The following is a 22,273-nucleotide window of genomic DNA, read 5'->3' as shown; positions in this document are numbered from 1 at the left end:
AACCTACCTGGGTCATAGAGTGGACACTATGGGGTTGCATCCTTTTGAAGACAAGATCTAAGCAATTAAAGATGCACCATCACTCTCTAATGTGAGAGCCTAAACCTTTCCTAGGTATGATTAATTACAATAGCCGTTTTTAACCTAATCTATCCACTTTACTGGCACCACTACATTTGTTGCTGAGGAAGAACCACCACTGGTCATTGGGTTCACAGCAGGAAGCCTTTGTAACAGCAAAGAAACTGCTTCATTCATCATGCTTGCTGGTACATTACGCCCCATCTAAAGAGCTGGTGTTGATGTGTGGTGCTTCTCCTTATGGTGTAGGAGCCATTCTATCACATCGAATGGATGATGAATCAGAAAGGCCCATTGGCTACGTTTCAAGAACACTTTCCCAAGCTGAAAAGGTTACTCTCAGTTGGAAAAAGGAGGATTATCGGTTGTATTTGGTGTCAAGAGGTTTCTCCAATACCTACACGGACGACATTTTACAATTATGTCTGACCATAAGCCGCTGGCAGGTTTGTTCAGCTATTCTACCTATGGCTTCAGCGAGAATTCAATGTTGGGCTTTGATGCTATCAGCTTACGAGTACACATTCATGTACCGCCCTGGCTCACATATAGCCAATGCAGATGCACTTAGTCATCTTCTGTTACTGGGTAGTCTTGTCAATACACCTGTTCCACAGGAGTTAGTGTTATTGTTAAATTTCTTGGATTCATCACCTGTATCTGCCAAAGAAATCAAGAATTGGACAAACCGAGACCCAGTGCTGTCAAAAGTCAAAGACAACGATGGCCAAGAACACTTGTGTCTGATGACTTATGACTATTTTATTCCAGAAATGCTGAACTGAGTTGTCAAGATGGAATTTTGTTGTGGAGTTCAAGAGTTGTTGTCCCATCACAGGGTAGAGTGTCACCCTTGGCACAGCTCCACAGTGCACACCCAGGTATATTGAAGATGTCGTTGCTGGCACGTAGCTACGTCTAGTGGCCAGGAATAGACAGTGACATTGAGAGCATGGTTAAACACTATTTCCTTTACCAGCAACACCAGAAGCTCCCTGTTTCAGCTCATCTTCACCCATGGGAATGGCCTTGTCAACCTTGGATTAGATTGCACATTGACTATGTGGGATTGTTTCTAGGCACCATGTTCCTGTTAATCATCAATGCACATTCAGAATGGCTTGATATCTACAAAGTAAAAATGCCAACTTCAACCGCAACTAGTGAAAAGCTGCGTCACTCCTTCAGTATACATGGTTTACCTGAGATGATTGTTTCTGACAATGGAACAGCTTTCTCCAGCGTGGAATTTCAGAGATTCAGACCTGAACCATATCCGGCACAAAGACCGCTCCTTCATCCAATCGTCGCGCTGAAAGAGCTGTCCAGACCTTTAAAGTTGGTATGAAGTAGTTATCTTGGAGGTACTCTGGAGTCTTGCCTTTCCAGATTTCCCCTAAGTTACTGCACAACACCACATACTACTACAGGCTCAACACCGTCAGAATTACTAATGAAGCGCTGTTTGCATACGTGTTTACACCTGGTGTTTCCAAATCTGGGGGGGGGGGGGGAGGTGACACAGCCAGAATGATCAAAAATTGAACCATGATCTACACAGCAAGGCTCATACGTTCCATGTAGGCGACCCTGTGTACGTGTGCAATTTTGGAAGTGGACCCTGTTGGACTCCAGGAGCCATCATTTCAGAGGCTGGTCCATTATAGCTTCAAGTGCAAGTCAAAAGATAGAACTGTACGTAAACACGCAGATCATATTAAGGCTAGAGAAACATCACGACGAATGCAAGATCAACCTGTGATTGATATTTCATTGCCGACTTCTGAGGTGTGTGGTTGTCCTAGAGCTAATATTCCAGACATATCCAAGGAGTTGCCAAATACAGAACTACCCAGTTCCAACTATGTATCTCCTAGTGCAGCTCCAGATCCCGCTAATCCTGTTCAGGAACCTCCGTTGGTAGAGCTACGCTGCTCTGTCTCCACCGAGCTCCTCAGAGACTTGATTTGTAACCACCAGAGACTGTACAAAATGTTCACTGGATTTTTGACATTTTTTTATTGTAAATGTGGGGAACTTAAAGGGGGAGGAAGTGTAGTAATTAGATGTATTGTCCCTCCCTCCTGTCAATAGCTCATCATGTGACGTGATTACTGGGGCTTCGGCTGATAAGCTTTTTGTGCAGGTAACCCTGTGGGTGGGGCTTCCGATGGAGAGATCACGTCTAGCATGCAAGCATATCTACATGTCTCCCAACTAAAGTTTAGCCTTTTCTTCACCATCAATTTATTACACTGCACAATTTGTTTTTCTTTTCCCTTGAGGCCGGGAAAGATCAGCTAGATCACATACAAAACATCTTATTTCTTGTCTCTCATTGAAGGCACCGACTTACATATAATTTGCAAGTGGCTGTCCCTTTTCCTACAGTTCCTTTGCAGCACGAGCACCAGGACACAGTGGCACCACAATCTGTCACACATCACAGCAGGTTGAGTCAAGCACTCCCTGGGCATCAAGCATTAGCCCATCTATTAGCACCTCTTCCTCAAACTCATTAATGATCTATCTGGGATCCTAGTAGATGGGCTGGTATTCTGTGCAGGGGACGAGTTCTATCCAAATTCTTAAATACAGCTTAATTTTGTCTGTAATACAGCTGCTCTAGCACTGATGTGCCCAATTCTTCAGAGCTTCACCCAAACTCATAATTCACCATGGAATTTCATTCTCTCATTTCAATATCAATGCAAGGCCAGCACATGCTGGCAGCACAGCCTCCTGGATCTCCCCCAAATCATCTCTCTAAAAACTGGGCATAGCCATGAGCCCTCGGAAAATCAATGCCAAAAATCCCAGCGACAGTATCATATCCTGCCTGCTCTACTGAGGATTTTGATCAACATGGCTTATTAGTGCACATGATTTCTCTGTTAAGTTACAGATGACGTACATTACCTGAAAGTTGTGAATAATGCCAAAATATAGTTTTTATGGGGTGGCATGTAGTGTAATTTTAATAATTTTAGTAATTTCAAAAGAAACACTCTCTCCTTGCGCTTACACATTCAGGCTTTCCTTCCACCTACAATGAACTAATCTTGATGCTTTCATCTTTTTTCTCTACCCATACCTTCATCAAACTTTCTACCTATACGCATGTAGTAAGATTGACTCAGTTTAATCAAAGATGGCAGTGGAAAGGTGTGTCCCCTACAATCGACAAAAAATTAATTTTGTTAAGAAACCTTCAAATAAAACACAGATCAAAACTTTTTTATTTGAAGTGCTAATTATATCGTTTCAAGATTTCAACAACTCACCTTCCCGATCAAATCAACCACTTTATTCGAAAACATGCTCTGTGGCCTTTAATCTTCAGTTTCCTGTCAAGAGCCTTTAGACAAAGTAATATGCGAAACATGGCAGAACACACAACTGAGCAGTTAATCTCACTTTAAAGCAAAAAGGGGGAAAACAGAAAATGTTGAAAACCAGGTCAGTCAGCACCTGTAAAACAAAAAAGCAGATAACGATGTTCAGATTTGCATCCTTCAGAATACTTTTCTTGGAAGCATTCTAGCTGAAGTATAAACCTGTTTTTTCTCTTTACAGTGCTGACTAATCTGCAGCAGTGTCTTTCCAGTATTCTGTTTTTGGTTCCAATTAACCTCACCTGACGGAACGGGAAACAATCTAATAACCTGTGTTTTTCACACTGTAATCAGTACTTTGAAATAATGAAAACCTGTGCACAGCTTCAAAAAATTGTCTTCCAACCGAACAATATGATCTCAAATTTCTTTTTACTGCTTTAACAACAAACCACGTGCTGCTCAATGCAAGAGGAAAGAGTTAAAAATGTGAGTTATCTTAACATTTAAATTCTGGTTCAGAACAGTCCTTTAACTTTATACTAGCTGTAAATGTCACAAATCCCAGGCTGTAGCTTCTTGGTTATTAAGGAGCAATCTCAATCCTGTCTTAAAAGTGGTGCAAATATAACAATGGGGGGAGGTGCTGAACTCGACAATCACTGGCACAGTTATCCCTGCGGTGGACGTTTTCTGCAAGCATCTGTAGCAGCAGCAGATAACACAGCATTGCAAATGCCCGTCCTGAAAATTTCAATTGACTCAGCATCCACAACCTTTTCACTGCCTCCCGTGAAAAATGCTTCCCGATTTCGATTCAAACTGTTCTGCGCATTCCCTCACCAGAAGAAACAATTTCTCTGTACAGCAATTTCTCTTCTCATTTTAAACACTTCAATTAGATCAGCAAACAACCTTTCAAATTCAAGGGAATACAAAATAATTTTTACAACCTGTTCTCTTAACTTAACCCTTTAAGTTCTGGTATAATTTTAGTGAATCTGTGCTGGCTTATCTTTCCTGAAGTAAGGGTGCTCAAAACTCCAGGTGGGGTCTGACCAAGTCTGCCCTGTACGAACTGAAGCATCAATTCTTACTTTTGATTTGCAACTCCTGGGAGATAATGGGCAACATTCCATTAACCTAACATTTACCTGATGCCTCAATCGGCAAGTGCAACACCCAGGGTATAACTCAGCCATACACATCAGAAACACAGCACGCTGCATGCAGTTGCGCATCCCCAAACAATCAAGTAACACAACAGGTCAGATTTTGCGATCAGCAGCAAAGCAAGGGTGCCCACCGCTGACCACAAAATAAGTTTCAATCGAAAGATACAGTTGTCTTTCTGCCGAGGATTTCAGGTCTTTTGCCATGCAGTGATACTGCAACTGATTGTAGTGTCCTTAACTGGGCATTCAGTACAGAGCAGCAGTGATGTCATCAGCCTATCCAAGCACTCAATTGCATTAAAGGATTTTCACAGAGACACAAACAGGAAACCAAAAGCACTGAAAGGAAATCACTCTTGATTTTTTTTTTTGCAGAGGGAAAATTAAAGATTGAGGCATACATATGGGGTGAAATATTCTGAATTTTAAAAAAAATGTTAAAGATTAGCTTCAAAAATGTACTAATTCTTCACTGAACAGCATTCCATGATTATAACATTTTTAGAACAAGTTCTGTTCAGATCTTATCAATCATGTTGTTATTAAAAACCCTGTTGCCTGATTGAACTAGGTGTAACTTTTTAAGGGCTTCTAACAGCAATATGGGAGCGAGAAAGTTGAATTTCTCACTGATTTCAATTCTTGCCTGCTCTGGGTCAGCTACATCCCAGCCTGTGTCAGAAGGCTGACTGGCAGGCTGCAGCTTCAGGATTTCCACACTAAACTGCACATGTCCAATATCCTGAAGTTGCGGTCAGTATCAGAGGGATAATGACGGTGAATGCTGACAAAGGGCACGAGTAATCATGGAAGTTTGCCTAAGCAAGAGTAACCACTTTCTTAAGAGGTACAAGGGGAGATTTTTTTAATTAAATGAGAACATTTCAAAGAACAAATATGTAAAAAAAAAGGAAATACATGCATTTAGAGGTGGTACAGCAAAGATTTCAGTGGATTGGTCCCAGGGTGAGAGGGTTGTCCTATGGGGAGAGGTTGAGTAAATTGGGTCTATATTCTATGGTGGGGGTCAGTTAGCTCAGTTGGCTAGGTGGCTAGAGGGTGATGCAAAATGATGCCAGTAGCGTGGGTTTAATCCCCTTACTGATTCTGGTAAATCGTGGAGGCCTACCACCTTGCCTTGCCTTGCCCCACACTTGCGGAGTGGTGCCCCTCAAACTATATATAACCAACTGTCTCTCTCCTTTGTGGACTACAGCTAATTACCATTCCCTGGAGTTTAGAAGAATGAGAGGTGGTCTCATTGAAACATTCTGAAGGGCCTTGAAATGGTCAACACTTGAGAGGTTGTTTCCCCTGGCTGGAGAAACTAGAACATAGTGGTACAGTCTCAGGATAAGAAGCCGATTATTTAGGATGGAAATGAGGGGAAATGTCTTCATTCAAAGGGTTGTGAATCTTTGAAATTCTTAACCCCAGGGGGTTGTGGTTGCTCCATCATCGAATATATTTAAAGCTGAGATAGATTTTGGTCTCTCAGAGAATCAAGGGATATGGTAAGAGGGCGGGAAAGCAGAGCTGACGCACAAGATCAGCCATGATCATAATGAAAGGCAGGGCAGGCTAGGTGGACCATATAGTTTACTCCTGCTCCTTATTCTTAAATTCAAAGTTGGAAGGAGCTCGCAATTCATTGCAATTTGGTGCTCTTGACCAATATAAAATTAGGTCACTGAAAATCTTTTATTTGAGGTCATGAAAATTTATTGAAATTGAACTTTTTGTCAACTAAATACATTTGATGCCTTTGCTGCATTGTTTTTGAATGATATTAATCAACATGTGAAGAAAAAAAAATGCATGATATTTAGGTCACAAGGGGCATCTTTCAACCATCAACCAGTTAGTTACCAAATTAAGTTTAAAAGCCAAACTTTTGTCACAAAGAGGATTGTGTGCCATACCCAATATAACAATAACCACTAGGTTTTATTATCCTCTTTCTCAGCTCCTATACAAAATTGTTGAGGAGCAGAAGCTGGGCATCTTACATGGAAAACAAAAGGCACTGAAACATGGGAAGGCCAATCTCTCTAGACATGCTGGACAGTGATGGTTTCCATCCAGTCCATTTTTGTCGACCACTGGTTCTGAGTTTTCTTCTAATCTCATATTAGGAACTCTTGCTATTTTGTTTATTTCTGTCAGGCATTTTATTTGGATGGTTTGTATATTGCTACATGCATTGTATTGGTAAAATGAATATAAATCTCATTGTATCATACATGGTGTGTGATGTGCTGTTTCATACAAAAATACATACACACGAACATACAAATTAGGAGGAGTAGGCCACTCGGCCCCTCGAGCCTGCTCCACCATTCAATAAGACCATGCCTGATCGGACTGTAACCTCAACCCCACACTCCTGCCTTTCACCCCTTGTTAATCAAGAATCTATCTGGCTCTGCCTTAAAAATATTCAAAGATTCTGCTTCCACCGCCTTTTGAGGAAGTGAGTTCCGAAGACTCACTACCCTCAGAAAGAATTTCTCCTCAGCTCTGGCTTAAATGAGCGACCCTTTATTTTTAAACAGTGATCCCTAGTTCCAGATTCTCTCACAAGAGGAAACATCCTCTCCACATCCACCCTGTCAAGACCTCTCAGGATCTTAAATGTTTCACCAAGTCACCTCTTACTCTTCTAAATTCCAGTGGATACAAGCCTAACCTGTCCAACCATTTCTCTAAGGCAACCTGCCCATTCCTGGCAGTCTAATAAACCTTCTCTGAACTGCTTTTAGTGCATTTACATCCTTCCTTAAATAAGGAGACTAGTCCGCAATATTCCAGATGTGGTCTCACAGTGCCCTGTACAACTGAAGCATAACCTCCCTACTTTTGTAATAAATTCCCCTCACAATAAATAACTTTCTATTAGCTTTCTTAATTACTTGCTGTACCTGCAAATGAGCCTCATGATTCATGCATTAGGGCACCCAGATCTCTCTGAATCTCAGACCTCTGCAATCCCTCACCATTTAGATAAGCTTTTTTATTCTCCCTGCCAAAATGAACCATTTCACATTTGCCCACATTATATTCCATTTGCCAGATCTTTGCCCACTTACTTAACCAATGTGCTGTTGTAACCTCCTTATGACCTCTTCACAATTTACTTTCCTATTTATCTTTGTCGTCAGCAAATTTAGCAACCATTCCTTCAGTCCCTTCATCCAAGTCATTTACATAAATTGTAAAATGTTGAGACCCCAGCAATGATCCCTATAGAACACCACTCATCACATCCTGCCAACCAGAAAAAGTCCAATTTATGCCAACTCTCTGCTTCCTGTTAGCTAGCCAATCTTCTACCCATGCCAGTATGTTACCACCTATACCATGAGCTTTTATTTTCCACAATAACTTTTGATGTGGCACTTTATCAAGTGCCTTATGGAAATCTAAGCACGGTACATCCAGCAGTTCCCCTTTATCCTCAGCACATGTGACTCCCTCAAATAACTCCAATAAATTGGTTAAACATGATTTCCTTTTCACAAAACCATGTTGACGTGTGCCTAATTGCTTTGAATTTTTGTAAGTGCCCTGCTATATCTTTAATAGCTTCTAAAATTTTCCCTATGACAGATGTTAGGCTAACTGGCCTGTAGTTTCCTGCTTCCTGTCTCCCTCCCTTTTTGAAGAAAAGGAGTTACATTTGCTATTTTCCAATCTAATGGAACCTTCTCCAAATCTAGGGAATTTTGGAAAATTAAAGCCAATGCATCAACTATCTCACTAGCCACTTCTTTCAAGACCTTAGGGTGAAGTCCATCTGGACTCGGGGATTTGTCAGCCCACAGCTTAATACCACTTCCCTGGTGATTGTAATTTTCCCAAGTTCCTCTCTCCCTTCCATTTTCTGATTTACTTGTGTTATCTATCGTGAAGATCAAAGCAAAATACCTGTTTAATTCATCCATCATCTCCCTACTTTCCATTATCAATTCCCCGGGCGCACATTCTATAGGACTAATCCTCACTTTGTTAAATCTTTTCTTATTTAAATATCTATAGAAACTCTTACTATCTGTCTTTATATTACTAGCTAGCTTTCACTCATACTCTAATTTTTCCCCTCCGTAATCTTTTTGTCTTTCTTTGCTGTTCTTTATATTCTTTCTAATCTTCTGACCTGCCACCTGTATTTGCGTAATTATATGCATTTTATTTGGGCTGAATTTTTTGCCTGTCGGGCGGGCAGCCCCGATGCTGATCCCCGCCGGAGAAGCAGGCCTCGCCGCCATTTTAAGTGGGCGGACCAATTAAGGCCCACCCAGCGTGACGTCCGCCGGGAAGCGCTATGCGCATCCTGTGCAGGCGGGGGGATGGGAATCCCCAAATGCGAGAGTGCACTCTTTCGCGCATGCACATGAAAGAGCACACATCTCTCTGAGGCAAAGTGGTGCCTCAGGGAGATCACTGAGAGGTTTTCAAACTTTAAAAATAAAAAAATTTTAAAATCATTAAAATGCAAAAGCCGACATGAAATCTCATCCCGCCTTGGATAAGGTTTCATATTTTTTCAGAAGCCTGCCGGGGCTCCTGGCCCACCCACCAAACTTAAGGTTGGACGGGCTGGTCCTTTAATTTGTTTTAATTATCCTGTCAATGGCCTCAATTGGCCATTGACAGGTCGGCAGGCGGACAGCTGATCGCGCTATGTCCCCACCTTCCTGAAGATTTAAATGAAGCGGGATGACGTCAGGAGTTTCCCCGACATCATCTCACGTCATTTTCGCGTCGGTGAGCGGGCCCCGCCCCTTTCTCGCCGACGGAAAAATTCAGCCCTTTAAGTTTGATCCTGTCTTTAACTTTTTTAGTTAACCATGGATAGTGGGCCCTCCCCTTGGAATTTTTTCTTTCTCATTGGAATGTATCTATTCTGTGTATTCTGAAATATCCCTTTAAATGTCTGCCACTGAACGTCTATTGACCTATCCCTTGACCTCATTTGCCAGTTCACTTTAGCGAGCTCTGTCTCTATGCCCTCATAATTTCCCTTATTTAAGTTTAAAATGCCTTTGCCCATCTGATTTTTCCAATATATGTGTAGATTAAAATCCCCTATGATTATTGCAGTACATTTCTGACAAGCTCCCATTATCTCTTCTTTTGTACTCTGTCCTACCGTGTAGTTACAATTAGGAGGCCTGCACACCACTCCCACAAGTGACTTCTTGTCTTTATCATTTCTCATCTCAACCCAAACCGCTTTTATATCCTGGTTTCCTGATCTTAGGTCATCCCTCTATAATGTGCTAACACCATCATTAATTAACAGAGCCACACCTCCTTTTCCCAACTTAACTTCCTGTTCCTCCTAAATGTCACATACCTTTCAATATTCAGGTTCTATATTATGTCATCCTGTTTCATATCATTAGAGGTATTTAAAACATTTAGGAAATGTCAGGGCAACTGATTTATTATTACTGAATAATGCACAAGGATTTTTACTTTTGTTTGAAATTCAAATTCCATATCCCTGCATTACTCTGTGAAAACCATATATCACCTTTATTTAAAAATCCTTTTCCAATTTTAAAGCTATGAGTACACAAAATGGTTTGCAGTTGGTGTTGGTTATTTGGTATGTAACAACGCTGGGTGGAAGAACATTGGGGTCTTTCCAGTACTTTGGTAAAACATCAAGACAGTCTGGGCTTTGGGAACATGTGTTGATCCTGGGCCTGAGTAACATTAGGAGATCCTGGGCTTTGGTATAATGGATATGGGGAACCTAGAGCTTGGCAGAGCTGTGGTGGGGCTGCTTAAATTTGGAAAGGTGGTGGAATACTTTAGTCCAATATTAAAATGGAAGGGCAACCTGTGATTTGGTTCACTTTAGATTCCTGGCCTGTCAGCAGTGAGGAGGTGGAAAAAAGAAAATGGAGTGCATGCCAAGTCTCTCAGATCCATTTTATAACCTTCTAAAATATCCCCACAAATATTAAATGTCCAGCCTGCCACAGTACCACCTCTCATCGAAGTAATAAATGACACCCTATCTGACTGTAACAAAAGTAAACTATCCCTCCTCATTCTTCTTGCAGCCTTTGACACAACTGACCACACCATCCTCCTCCACGTTTCTCTGCTGTCGTCCAGCCAGATGGGACTGCTCTCATCTGGATCCATTCTTGCCTATTTAATTGGAGCCAAGAGTATTACTTCCAACGACTTCTCTTTTGGCTCCCACACCATTACCTCTGGTGTCCCCCAAAGATCCATCCTTGCCCCCCTCCTATCTTTCACCCTCATGCTGCTGTTCAGCAACATCACCTGACAGGACAATGTTAGTTTTCATAAGTATGCTGACGACATCCAGATTTACCTTACCACCAGGCCTCTTGACTCCTCCGCTGTTGCTACATTATCAGACTGCTTTTCTGAAATCCAGTACTGGATGAGCAGAAATTTCCTCCAATTAAATACCAGGAAGATTGAAGTTAATCTTTTCAGTCACCACAACAAACTACATCCCCTAACAACCATCTCGATCGCTCTCCCTGGCAATAGTGTGAGATTAAACCAGTCTATTTGCAACCTTGGTGTCACATATGATCCTGAAATGACTTTCTGACCACATCTTTGCGCCATCCCTAAGGTCACCCATGTTATCCCTGTAATATCATCTGACTTAACCGCTGACTCTGTTCATCTGCTGCTAAAACCCCCAATCAAGCCTTTATTACCTTTAGATTTGACTATTCCAACCCACTCCTGGTTGGTCTCCCACATCCTACCCTTGAGATCATTCATTCCTTAATTCACACCAAGTCCTGTTCCCCTGTCACTCCTGCACTTGCTGACCTAGATCAGCTCTTGATTTTAACATTTTCATCCTTGCTTTTGAATCCCTCCAAGGCTTCACATCTCCCTATCTCTTCTTCAACCACAACCCTTCAAGACATTTGCACTCATCTAATTCTGACCTCTAGAAGATCCCCAATTTTAATTGCTCTAATGCTGGTGACCACCCCTTCAGTTGCCTAGGCCCATAAGCTGTGGAATACCCTCCCTAAACCTCTCCACCTCTCTTTACTCCTTTAAGACATTCCTTAAAACCTGACTCTTTGGTCATCTGACCTAAATCTCATGCAGCTCAATGGAATATTTTGTTTTATAATGGTCCTGTGAAGCGCCTTGGGACATTTTATTATGTCAAAGATACTATATAAATACATGTTACTGTTCAATGACTGGTTCCTGGATTTCTCTATCTGACCTCCACTCTACTTCACACATAATCAGTAATTAGAACTACTTCTGCTTTCTAACCATCAAAACTAAAGGTGTTTATCAGGTAATTAAGAATCTGGTTTTTTTTAAACTTTGTAGAGAGAGCTTGAGTTAAGATGAGGAACCACACTGTCTCCCTTGCATCTGTGGCACACACTCCATACACAAACACATAGAAGATAAGCACATTCTAATTAATGATGCCTAACAGCAGAATGTGGTAATGTAGCCAGCACTTTGCTTTTAAAATTCAACATCCTTTATCAAAAATTCCCAAAAAAAAGGATAAACATTCACTAAACTTATTATGCTTTCTGAAATTTACGGAATATTTGTAATTCTAGGACTGAACTGTGGAAGGTGTGTAATCAGTACAGACAGCAATTATTTATCTCACACAGATATGCATAGGCAGTCCGTTTTAGTTTTTTTTTAAAAATGTCAATAGTACATTTTTGGAAATTTGTCCTCTAGTTACTCAAGTAATTTGAAAAATAAGGCAGATTTTGTTCAAGGCTAGAAGAGAAACCTTCTACCATGTTGCTAGTTTAAATGCTACAGATGCATTCTGGGAAACTGCACACTGCACCTGATCAGCATGTGAAGATCTGCCTACAGTATGAGGTCCCACACCAAGTGGACTATAAAGTCCTAATGCAGACTTCTGCCTTCAAGCAAAAACTTTCATGAACGTATTAAATGGCACAAAAAAATGTAATGGTGAAATGTGTCATTTTTTTCTTGCGTAATAGCATACTTTGGATAGTAGACATTTTATGTGACTGAAGAAACAACGTGTTTTTTCCCCCAAAAAGCATTACAGTGATTTAATTATTTCATTAACAAACCAAGATGGTAAAATGTTTACATAAGCCTTATGCCATTACAAAATATTTGCATACTGAATTGCACTCTAAATATTTACATAGTAAGTTTCAATTATAAACTGATATAAAAAGTGCTACAGGAAGCAATGTATGTGGGCAGGAAGCACATGCCATATGCAAGGTTTTGAATATATAGGTATAATTTTCAGTACGTATACCAGGAGAAAAATGTTTAAAAACTGAGCTGCACTGTATTTTAATTTTATTATGTTTAGAATTTTGAACATTTGTATTAAAGCACAATTATGTTCGGGTTAAAAAAAGTTGGAGTAAACGTGCACCTTAAAAACCATAACAGCAAATCAAAGAAGTAGGAACTTTTAGGGTGCCTTCTGTTCAAATTTACCCCAATGTCCAGCAGTAAGAAACATTCTTATGCACCTTTTATTCAAATTGAAGCAGTTTTGTGGCTTCAGAGAGTTAACCAACCTTGAGAATATACCAGCGGAGAACATGCAATTGCTAGCATAACTGTCTATGTCAAAAAAAAACAACTACACAATTGTCAGTGTACTTATTAAGCATATTGCCCTCGACACATACTTTAGAAAACTGAAGAACATTATTACACGCTATTCTTGTTACCATTATAGGTTAGCGGTAAAGAATTTTTTTTAGAAATAGGAAAAGTTGATCTCACCTTCACTATATCACTTAAATCCTTCTTTCTCCAGTCTCCAGAAACACAGTTAGTTGCCTCTTCAACCTAGTCATGTTAATTGCTTCAATGAAATTCTCATATAACTTATTCCATATGTTTATTGCCATTTATATGAAATTATTCTCCATGTATTCCCTATATTCCCCTAATTTTTAAATGATTTACTCCAAATATTCACCACTATATACCATTTGTCTCTAACAACTATGAGCCCGGTCTACAGTTCTGAAAGCTTCAATTCAGCAAACTCACAGATCAACCCAACTTTTTTAACCTGTGATCATAACTTAGGAACCTGATATCATGTTATCCTTACATATTCAGTCATAAGGCAGTACTATTTTCCTGGGGCTTCCATCCTTGATTGACATACTGTGGTGTCTGCTGGAAAATGTGCAAGTTTGAATGTTGGCATGAAAGAATATTACACAAATAGGTGTTTTGACCTATCAGTTCTGTGCTGGTAGCAGTTATGAGAAGAGGCTTTGGAAGTTAGTGCTTTAATTTTACTACAATGGAGAGATGGAGATCTCAAAATTATGAAGCGATTTGATAAATTAAATAATGTTAGGTTTTTTGCATTGGTGAATAAGACAGTAACAAGAGGGCACAAATTTAAGGTGATCACAAAATTGCTTAATGGGAAGCTATAGAAAAAAAATTCTTGATATGGAGACTGGTCAGAATTTGGAATCAATTCTACCACCAAAATCTACCATCAAAAATAAATTAAATAATGAATGGGGAGAAATATACACATGAGGAACAAGGAAAGTGAATTAGAGCAAAACATCAAACACATGCTTATTAGGCTCTATAGTCTATTCCTGTGCAAATGCAACACATTTTCAAATCATACACAGTTATGATGCACTCCACAGTTCAATAATCTTCCAGCATTCAGCAACTAAGCTCACACTTATACAAGATACTATTAGAAGCACCTCAAGGAACCAAACTATATCTCCAGAAGGGGCTTTTTTCCCCCAAAATCTTAGAAATTATGCCAGGTTTGCCTTATTTTGATGATTTTCTGGATAAACTGGCAAATGAGGAGCTTTAGTATTTAGTCAGAACAACAAGTGCTCTTCTAAAAAGAATTAAATACAAATCAAACTCAATTTCATGCAGCAAGACAGGTCTCAACAAAAAAAAACAACACAATCTGAAAGTAGAATCAGCTCTTCAAGTCCCTGTTATGTTAAATTAATCGGATCAAATGTCACTGACTAACAGCAGTAGAAAGTAATTATACCTTAATAGCTGTCTGCTGCTATCATCTTGTAAATTTAACCTTTAAATATTTCAGCTATTACAATTTCATCAAGAGTATTAGTTGGCTGCTTAGAAAGCTGGATATGTGTAAAACTGTTGCTGTTCACAGATAAAAATAAGTTTGCTTTTTCGTTTTTGCAAAAGGAGGTGCTTTTGAGCAGTGCAAAGAGATCTTTAAACCTCCGGTTTACAACACTTATTTTTAAAATAACTATTCTTTGTAAACTCCAAAAACAAAAATACAGAATACTTGAGCAATTTCACAGGAGGAGCAGGGATGAAGAATTTAAGTGTTCTTACCCCTTATCCTTCACTCTTTGGTACAACTGACCACTCTCTTTCTGTGCCCTGAATTGAGGAGATGAGTATTACTCCACTCATCTAATGCTCATTGTAACAGTGCACTTGCAACCTACATTAAACAAATTCTGTATGCTGTACATAGCTCTGTTTTGTGGCAGCATCACAGCATTGAAGAGATTTTAAGCCTGTAATATCCTGGTGTAGCAACTCCACTTCAGTTCAGTCCGTGGCCCAGCTTCGGTTGGATCTGCAGCAGTTGAACTTTCACAATGCATGTTTGGGGCTATCTTCTTTAAATTTAAATACAATTTAAAACAGCAGTACCAACTATGTAATTATGCTCACCTATAAAGCACAAAGAGTCATGCATGAAAGAAATCCTGTAAATCCCCCAGTTGCTATGCCAAGGTTGGCATACACATTTGGTCTGCAATTATTAATTCTACCCAGAAAGAAAGGGGAATCCTTATATCAAAATTCAGTGGAACAAAGCCTGTCAAAATAAACAAAGGACAACTATATTGCAAATTCTACCTCTGTGATACAAGAAAGTAATCCTTAGAAATCCGGCCATGAGCTTCATAAATCATTATTCTTTGCAGGCATCTCCAGGAGTGAGGTCACAGTGTGATTAGTCCTGGATATCCCCTTTAATGTTACAGGAGTTTGGAGAATCCCAGTAGCACAGATTCCAAAAGAGATCAGATGGCAATGTTTAGTTTTCTGGTTGAGACACAAAGCTGAATTAAAAAGGCAGGAGTCATCCTATCTTCACTTTCTCAAGACTTTGTAAAAGGGATTAATCATCCGTTTTAGGAACAAATGATGCTGAGGACTCGACTTTGTGTCTTATTGCAGGACAGATGTTACCTTTTTTTTTTCAAAAAGCAGAAGTAGTTGCACTTTTTTATTCTGTACTTGTCTGTTGGTCTCTTTAAATCACATCATATACTGCAGAGACAAGCAATCTGCATTCAGCCTCATCAGTGCCACTCTACTGCCAGCCAGTAGAAGGCACATGAAGAAAGTCTGCAAGTGACTCCCCTTGCGTTCGGTGCAACACCTTCATACAATTGAGGAACCGCATCATTTGGTGCAAACCAAACACTATCACTGCACAAAGACAACGTGCCGAAGCCACAACACGCAAACCAATACTTACTATCAAAGCTTACATGTGATTGACAGCTACTAGGGCATGACACTGGTCAGCATCTGGCACAAAAGTACATTACACCAACAAGCAGACAACCTCTTCAGGAGAACTTAATAAGTGGTATTCCAATATCAGATCTCAATCCAAATTCATTGAAGTTCAAGAACTAAACAGATTCAAATAAATGCTTCTTGCATGATATTTTGGGGTTAATTGCCACAAATTGCTCACTCCAGATGAACAACAGACATGGAACCCTTTGCTGTACACCTCAAATACTCTCATCAGGCACAATCTATTAAGAGGTAGTTTAAAACTGTACTTTACTGAAATCAGCAATGTAATCACATTCTCTTCTGTTAGTCATGGTTTTAAAGGTGTAAAAATTAGGGCAATTTAAGAAAAGCATTTTTAATAAAAGAGCATAAGGCCTGGTTCATTTTGGAGTCAGTGCCCACAATCTTCCATGTGCATTGCCAGACAAGAGTAGCACAAAAATTTTAAATGCTTTCACTTCAACACACTTATGATGTTCTACTGATTGAAGATCTACTACAGACTTACATTTCACTCATCTAAGTTTAAAAAATAAAAGCTTTTTGACAAATAAGTCAGTCTTAAAATAGTCACAATTTCATTTCAAATGAGTTAACAACCAGCCTGACTCTTTACGTTTTCCTGATATTGACAGACCTGCTACCGCAGTGTAGATGCCAGACACTGTGGAGTGAGCCTAAAGTCATCACTCCAGTTACCAATGCTTACAAGGCAGTAAGTACTACAACACAGCAAAGCTGGCTCTTTAAATCAATCACACAATATGAAACTACTGCTAAAAAGCACTGCTACAATAAGTCAGTGCACACAATAACAGTATACCAATCAAAACTCCTGCAGATACAATCAAAAGGCTTAGCAGGCCAAACAAGTCCATTTTCTAGTTTGGCTGCCAAATTTGAGCACCCCAATTTTGATCTGGCTGTCATAATCTATAATTTGATCAGTAACTGAAAGCTTTCAGGCCTCATTATGCCCCATCAGAGGGTGTAGACACTAAAGCAGAGCATTATAGAATCCTGCACGTATCTGTAATGTCACTGGAATTGCTTAACATTGATGAAATGCAGCCTGGGATTTTTAGTATATTTGAAAAAAAACACATTCAAGGAAAAGTATTTAAAATAGGAAAGATTATTTGGACTAAAAGTCGGACATCCGGTTGCCTATTGCAGTTTTTTTTTTAAATTATTCCACATCACCTCCACAAAATTAACAAAAATAAAGCCCAATTTTGTATGGAGCCATGCAGAGCAGGAGGGACTCGGGTTTAATTGCTATCAATGTTTAATTGGCTGATCTCAGCCAGGCAACTCGGTATCCGCAGACTTTGAGAGTTGAAGAGAAACAAACATGATTTCTACTCCCAATGTGGTTATCCAATGAATCATTCAGGAAATGCACAGACACAGACAGGAATGGAATACTTGCTAGTGACACCCCTCATGCTCAAGTTGCCTCACTGTGTAGGATCATATCAGACAAATGGGCACATTGACAAAGTAACAAAAAGTCCAATGACACCCAATGACCCAGGAACAATTGAAGTCAGTCCATTCAGGAGAGGATGGCAGGAAAATATCAACCTCCTTAACTTCAAATAGAATTGTCCCAACCACCACTATTACAATCATTTTGATCTATAAATTACTGTCCAAGGTCACCGCCTAATCTAACATCTCCCCTTACATCCTGCTTCCATTTGTTTGCAAACCAGAATACTTTTCATTTGAGATAAAACAGTTTTCGAGGGGCTCTGTGAAGAGTTAGAACATTTCACAAAACCGTCTCCCATCAATCCTGCAACTACCTTTGGTTGACTAGAAGCTAATGAGAATGAGCATCAGCAGAACAAGAATCAACCCCAATCATCCTGGGCACATCATGAAGTAATAATTTTTAATGAATGACAGAGTCACTATAACAGAATTAGGATGCATTTTAAATACTGTATGTTCATCCAGGGCAGAGAAGGGCATAAAACAGAGAAGGCAGAAGAATTTCTTTCTCCATAAGTGTTTAACAAGAACTTCCATTGGCTCAGTTGGAAAATGCACTGCCAAGCGTAGAGTTGACCAGAAAAATCAGGTTCAGTCCTTCGCAATGCTGAATTAGCTGATCTCAGCAAAAGAGGCGCAACAATTGTTCCCAGTACTCTAGGCATAGTAAGGCAGTTTAATTTTAAATTAAAACTTCCATTTCAAGACCTTACACAAAAGCATGATTCCATGATCATAAAGTGTAATTAAATTGTAGCAACATGATGATTAAACTGTATCCATGCTTCATCAAAGCAGGATATAGTTTAATCATGGTGTTGCTACTAGTTAAATAGGAGCAAAGTACTACAGATGCTGGAAATCTGAAATAAAAATAGAAAATGCTGGAACAGTTCAGCAGGTCTGGCAACATCTGTGGAGGGAGAAACAGAGTTAATGTCAGACCCTTCACTGAAACTAACATTTCTTTTGCTACTTAGGCCATCTGGAATTTCCTTCCTAAACCCCTCCACCTCCTCTCCTCCATTAAGAATTTCCTTGAAACCCAATTCTGACCAAGTTTTTGATCACACCTCTCCATATCTTTGGTGAAGCATCTGTACCTTTTTTCTACTTTAAAGTTGCTATATAAATCTAACTCACTGGTAGCAGGACCTCAGGCTACTGTCATATTGGAGCCATCAATGGTCCAAACCACCAACCATGGATGGTGCTATTGCAACCTAAGGCAGATGTGGAGACTGAAACCAATAATGGGCCTAAATATACCCCATTTGAATGAGAAACAATTGCATGAAGTGTTAACAAGAGACTAGAAAACTGCCGATGGGCTTTTCTTTTAGTTAATCCATTTTTCAATTTTAAGTAACATTTTTCAGAGCCAGAGTCTTGCAGCATAGTTTTGCAACAACCTGCGTTTTCAGTTTAATCTGGTCATCCGGATAGCTCTGCTATGCTTGGCTACAACCCAGTGTCATTGGGGAAATGAAAGTTTCCCAGTGACTGTTGTAATTATTTTTATATAGCAAATTGCATTTTACATCATTTTCAACTGAGGGAATTTCAGTCTTTGAATCATTTGGCCAGGGAAAAAGATAAATGTGAAGAAAGGAGAGGGGAAGTAAATGTAATCTGGTTTCCCTTCCTGGAATTATATGTTTTATTTTTTTTAGGCAAAAGAACACACACATACACACAAATAGCACAGGGAAATGCCACAGTATAGCACGAGGTCTCAGCCTGTGCCAGGCCTTAACTGCCAAATTCTCAACTTAGCTGAGTCAAAAGGAAATGGGTAATAAAAAGAGAGCCTCCTGTACACCTCCCAGCAACTGGTTACAAATCTGAATCAATAAAAGCCTGAGAATAGCTCACATGCTCTATCCTTACAATGAAGTGTTTAAAAACCAGGCATAGACAATAAACTTGCAATAATCCCAATGGAAAATTAGTACTCCATGGGGTGACTTTTTTCATTTAAGCAACTAAGTTGGGAGCCTGTTCTATTGCAAAGAAAGTTTGAAAAGTAAGACATTTCATAACATTCTCCTTAAGTACTATATTGAGCACAAGTTATAAAAAATAAAGCATGTTTAAATTTACAATTGATGCCTAGGTTGACAATGAGGCTTTGCTCCTTCAAATGGTTCTCTCATCTCAAGACATAAGTTTATTTCCAAACCAAGTCAGTAAACTATAAAAGTTGAAAAACACCACTGGTCCTATCTTCAAGTTCTTTTTGGGGTCAGTGTATGGTCCAATTATGAACACCAGCAACACCTAACCTCTCAATTGAGTCCTCCTGCAAATTATGTGGTGATACAGTCTTGCAGATGTAGCCAGTTAATATAGTCAATTAGCACAGAGATTAACTAAAATGAGAGATCTGATTTTCTGAGCTGGCAGGCATTAATGCATGGTAAAAGCCTACATTCGTAAAATGGCCATTTTTGTATCTGTTCGTCTGAGACATCACCTCCGCCAGTAACAGCTTTCAGCTGGTAATTGCAAAGGATGAGAAAATTGCATGTTCAGAGGATTCTTAGGTAAATGATTTACTGAATGTTTTTGCATGATTTGGGTTCCTAATACCAGGCAAGAGCTGGTGCTAATATTGGGGATATTCAGAACAGTCAGTATTTACAGCATTTTCTGCACCTACAGAATCAAAATTAGCATCTTCAATCCTATATTAAAATTGACAGGTGGGTCATACATCCCATTCTATGTAAAGATCCCTATGGGCATATATTAAAAATAAACAGTGATGTTCAGCCTGTGACTCTTTCTTGCACTTCCAGTAGGCGACACTGAATTGGGATTTCCAAAGTTAGTCTGATCAGTCATGTGCAGCGCTCCCTAAAATTTCTGAGTCTTCAGCATGCCTACACAACCCATCTCCTTCCCCCACCCGCATTGCTAGCAAGCCTCAAGTCTGGAACACAGTTCCCCCTGCTCTTCAGTCTCCAGCAACATTCTATGGCCTGTGTCCACTATTTTTAATTATTCATTAAAGTGTCATTGGCAAGGCCTTTGGTGTCTATACCTATTTGCCTTCGAGGTGGTGTTGGTGAGCCACCTTCTTAAATCACTGCAGTCCATGTGGTGAAGATACTCTCAGAATTATTAGATCGGGAGTTCCAGGATTATGACACATTGACAATGAAGGAACAGCAAGTAAGGATGGTGTGTGACTTGGAGGGAACTTGCAGGTGGTCGTGTGCTTGATACCCTTGTCCTTCCAGGTGGTAGAGGTTGCATGTTTAGAAGGTGTTGTTAAAGAAGCCTTGGCATGCACTTGTGAATGTTACACGCCAGTTATCAGCCAAGCCAGAATGTTGTCCAGGTCTTGCTGCATGCTGGCACATTCTGATTCATTATCTAAGAAGTTAAGAGTGGTTCTAAACACTGTGATCATCAGCAAACATCCCCACTTCTGACCTTATGGCGGAGGGAAGACATTGGCATAATAGTTGAAGATGATTAGGTCTAGCGCACTGGCCTGAGGAACTCCAGCAGGCTGAGCTGATGGGTTTCCAATAACTATAACCATCTTCCTGTGCTAGGTATGACCCCAACCACTGAAGAATTTTCACGCGATTCCCATTGACCTCAATTTTACTAGAGTTCCTTCATGCCACATTTGGCTAAATGCTGATGTCAAGTGCAGGCACCCTGACCTCACCTCTGGAATCCAGCTCTTTTGTCCAAGTTTGGACCAAGAGCCAAGTGATCCTAGCGGAACTGAGCATCGGTGAGCAGCTTACTGGCAAGTGCCATTTAATAAGACTGCCAATGGTATCTTCCATCATTTTGCGGACGAGACAGACAGACACATAATATATCCACCAACTGTAAAAACTGTCAGAAATGCACTTCACTAAATTTATGCAAAACAAAACCATCAGCCCATCCATAAATCTGCCTTGATCTAAATCCATTTAGGTTAAATGGATATAGGCAATTGCCCCTCTGTACTATTTTCATTATAGATAGCCTGCTCATTTCAATGTGCAATTCACAAAGTATCTTAAATGGGAGAGTTTGAGAGCTGGCTTGCGCAGAAACTCTGTCACTGCGCTGCCACGTGCGTGCAACTTACAGGAAACACTGGTTGTAGGGGGTTCTTACAGTCACATGTATAGCTACATGTACACAGCTCAAAAGGGGAAATGTTGCCATACATTTTAGGGCTAAGGGCATTTTTTTTTTTTGCAGGGGCAAGAGGAAAAGCACATTTCACTCCCAAAAGCAAAATCTTTTCCTGAAGTGAAATGTAATATTTGAATCTCTTCCAATTTGCAACAGTTTAAATTCCTCAAATTCACGTATCATTTTAATGCATTTTATAGAATGGGAGAAAATGTGACAAGAGAGAATGAAGCCATTGGTGCAAAGAGGTGGGTTTCTGAAATGCTTTTGAATGCGTGGACAGGAGGATCATCTTGGGAAAGAAGCTTCATGAAATTAGATATTGTGGAGCCTACTACTGGAGACATGAAAGCCACGTGAGAAGAATATGACTGGAGAAGATCCCCATGGTTGAAGGGTATGAAAGGATTTGAACAAAATCAATTC

At 39.9% G+C, this 22,273-nt stretch overlaps 1 protein-coding gene and 1 long non-coding RNA gene across 11 annotated transcripts in view; both read right to left on the bottom strand.

Moving 5' to 3' along the window:
* tcf4 (transcription factor 4) overlaps window positions 1-22,273 on the bottom strand; it is a 578,439-nt gene that overhangs the window by 527,900 nt on the left and 28,266 nt on the right. The window lies entirely within an intron of this gene.
* LOC144686710 (uncharacterized) lies at window positions 3,303-4,812 on the bottom strand. The gene is made up of 2 exons (XR_013577977.1): window positions 4,571-4,812; window positions 3,303-3,552 (listed from the first exon to the last, which is right to left on the bottom strand). It is a non-coding gene; the product is annotated as an uncharacterized LOC144686710 (long non-coding RNA).

This window comes from Cetorhinus maximus, chromosome 1 (genome assembly GCF_964194155.1).
Source record: "Cetorhinus maximus chromosome 1, sCetMax3.hap1.1, whole genome shotgun sequence".
NCBI classification, from domain to species: Eukaryota; Metazoa; Chordata; class Chondrichthyes; order Lamniformes; family Cetorhinidae; genus Cetorhinus; species Cetorhinus maximus.
This window is presented reverse-complemented; position numbering and strand designations above follow the sequence as displayed.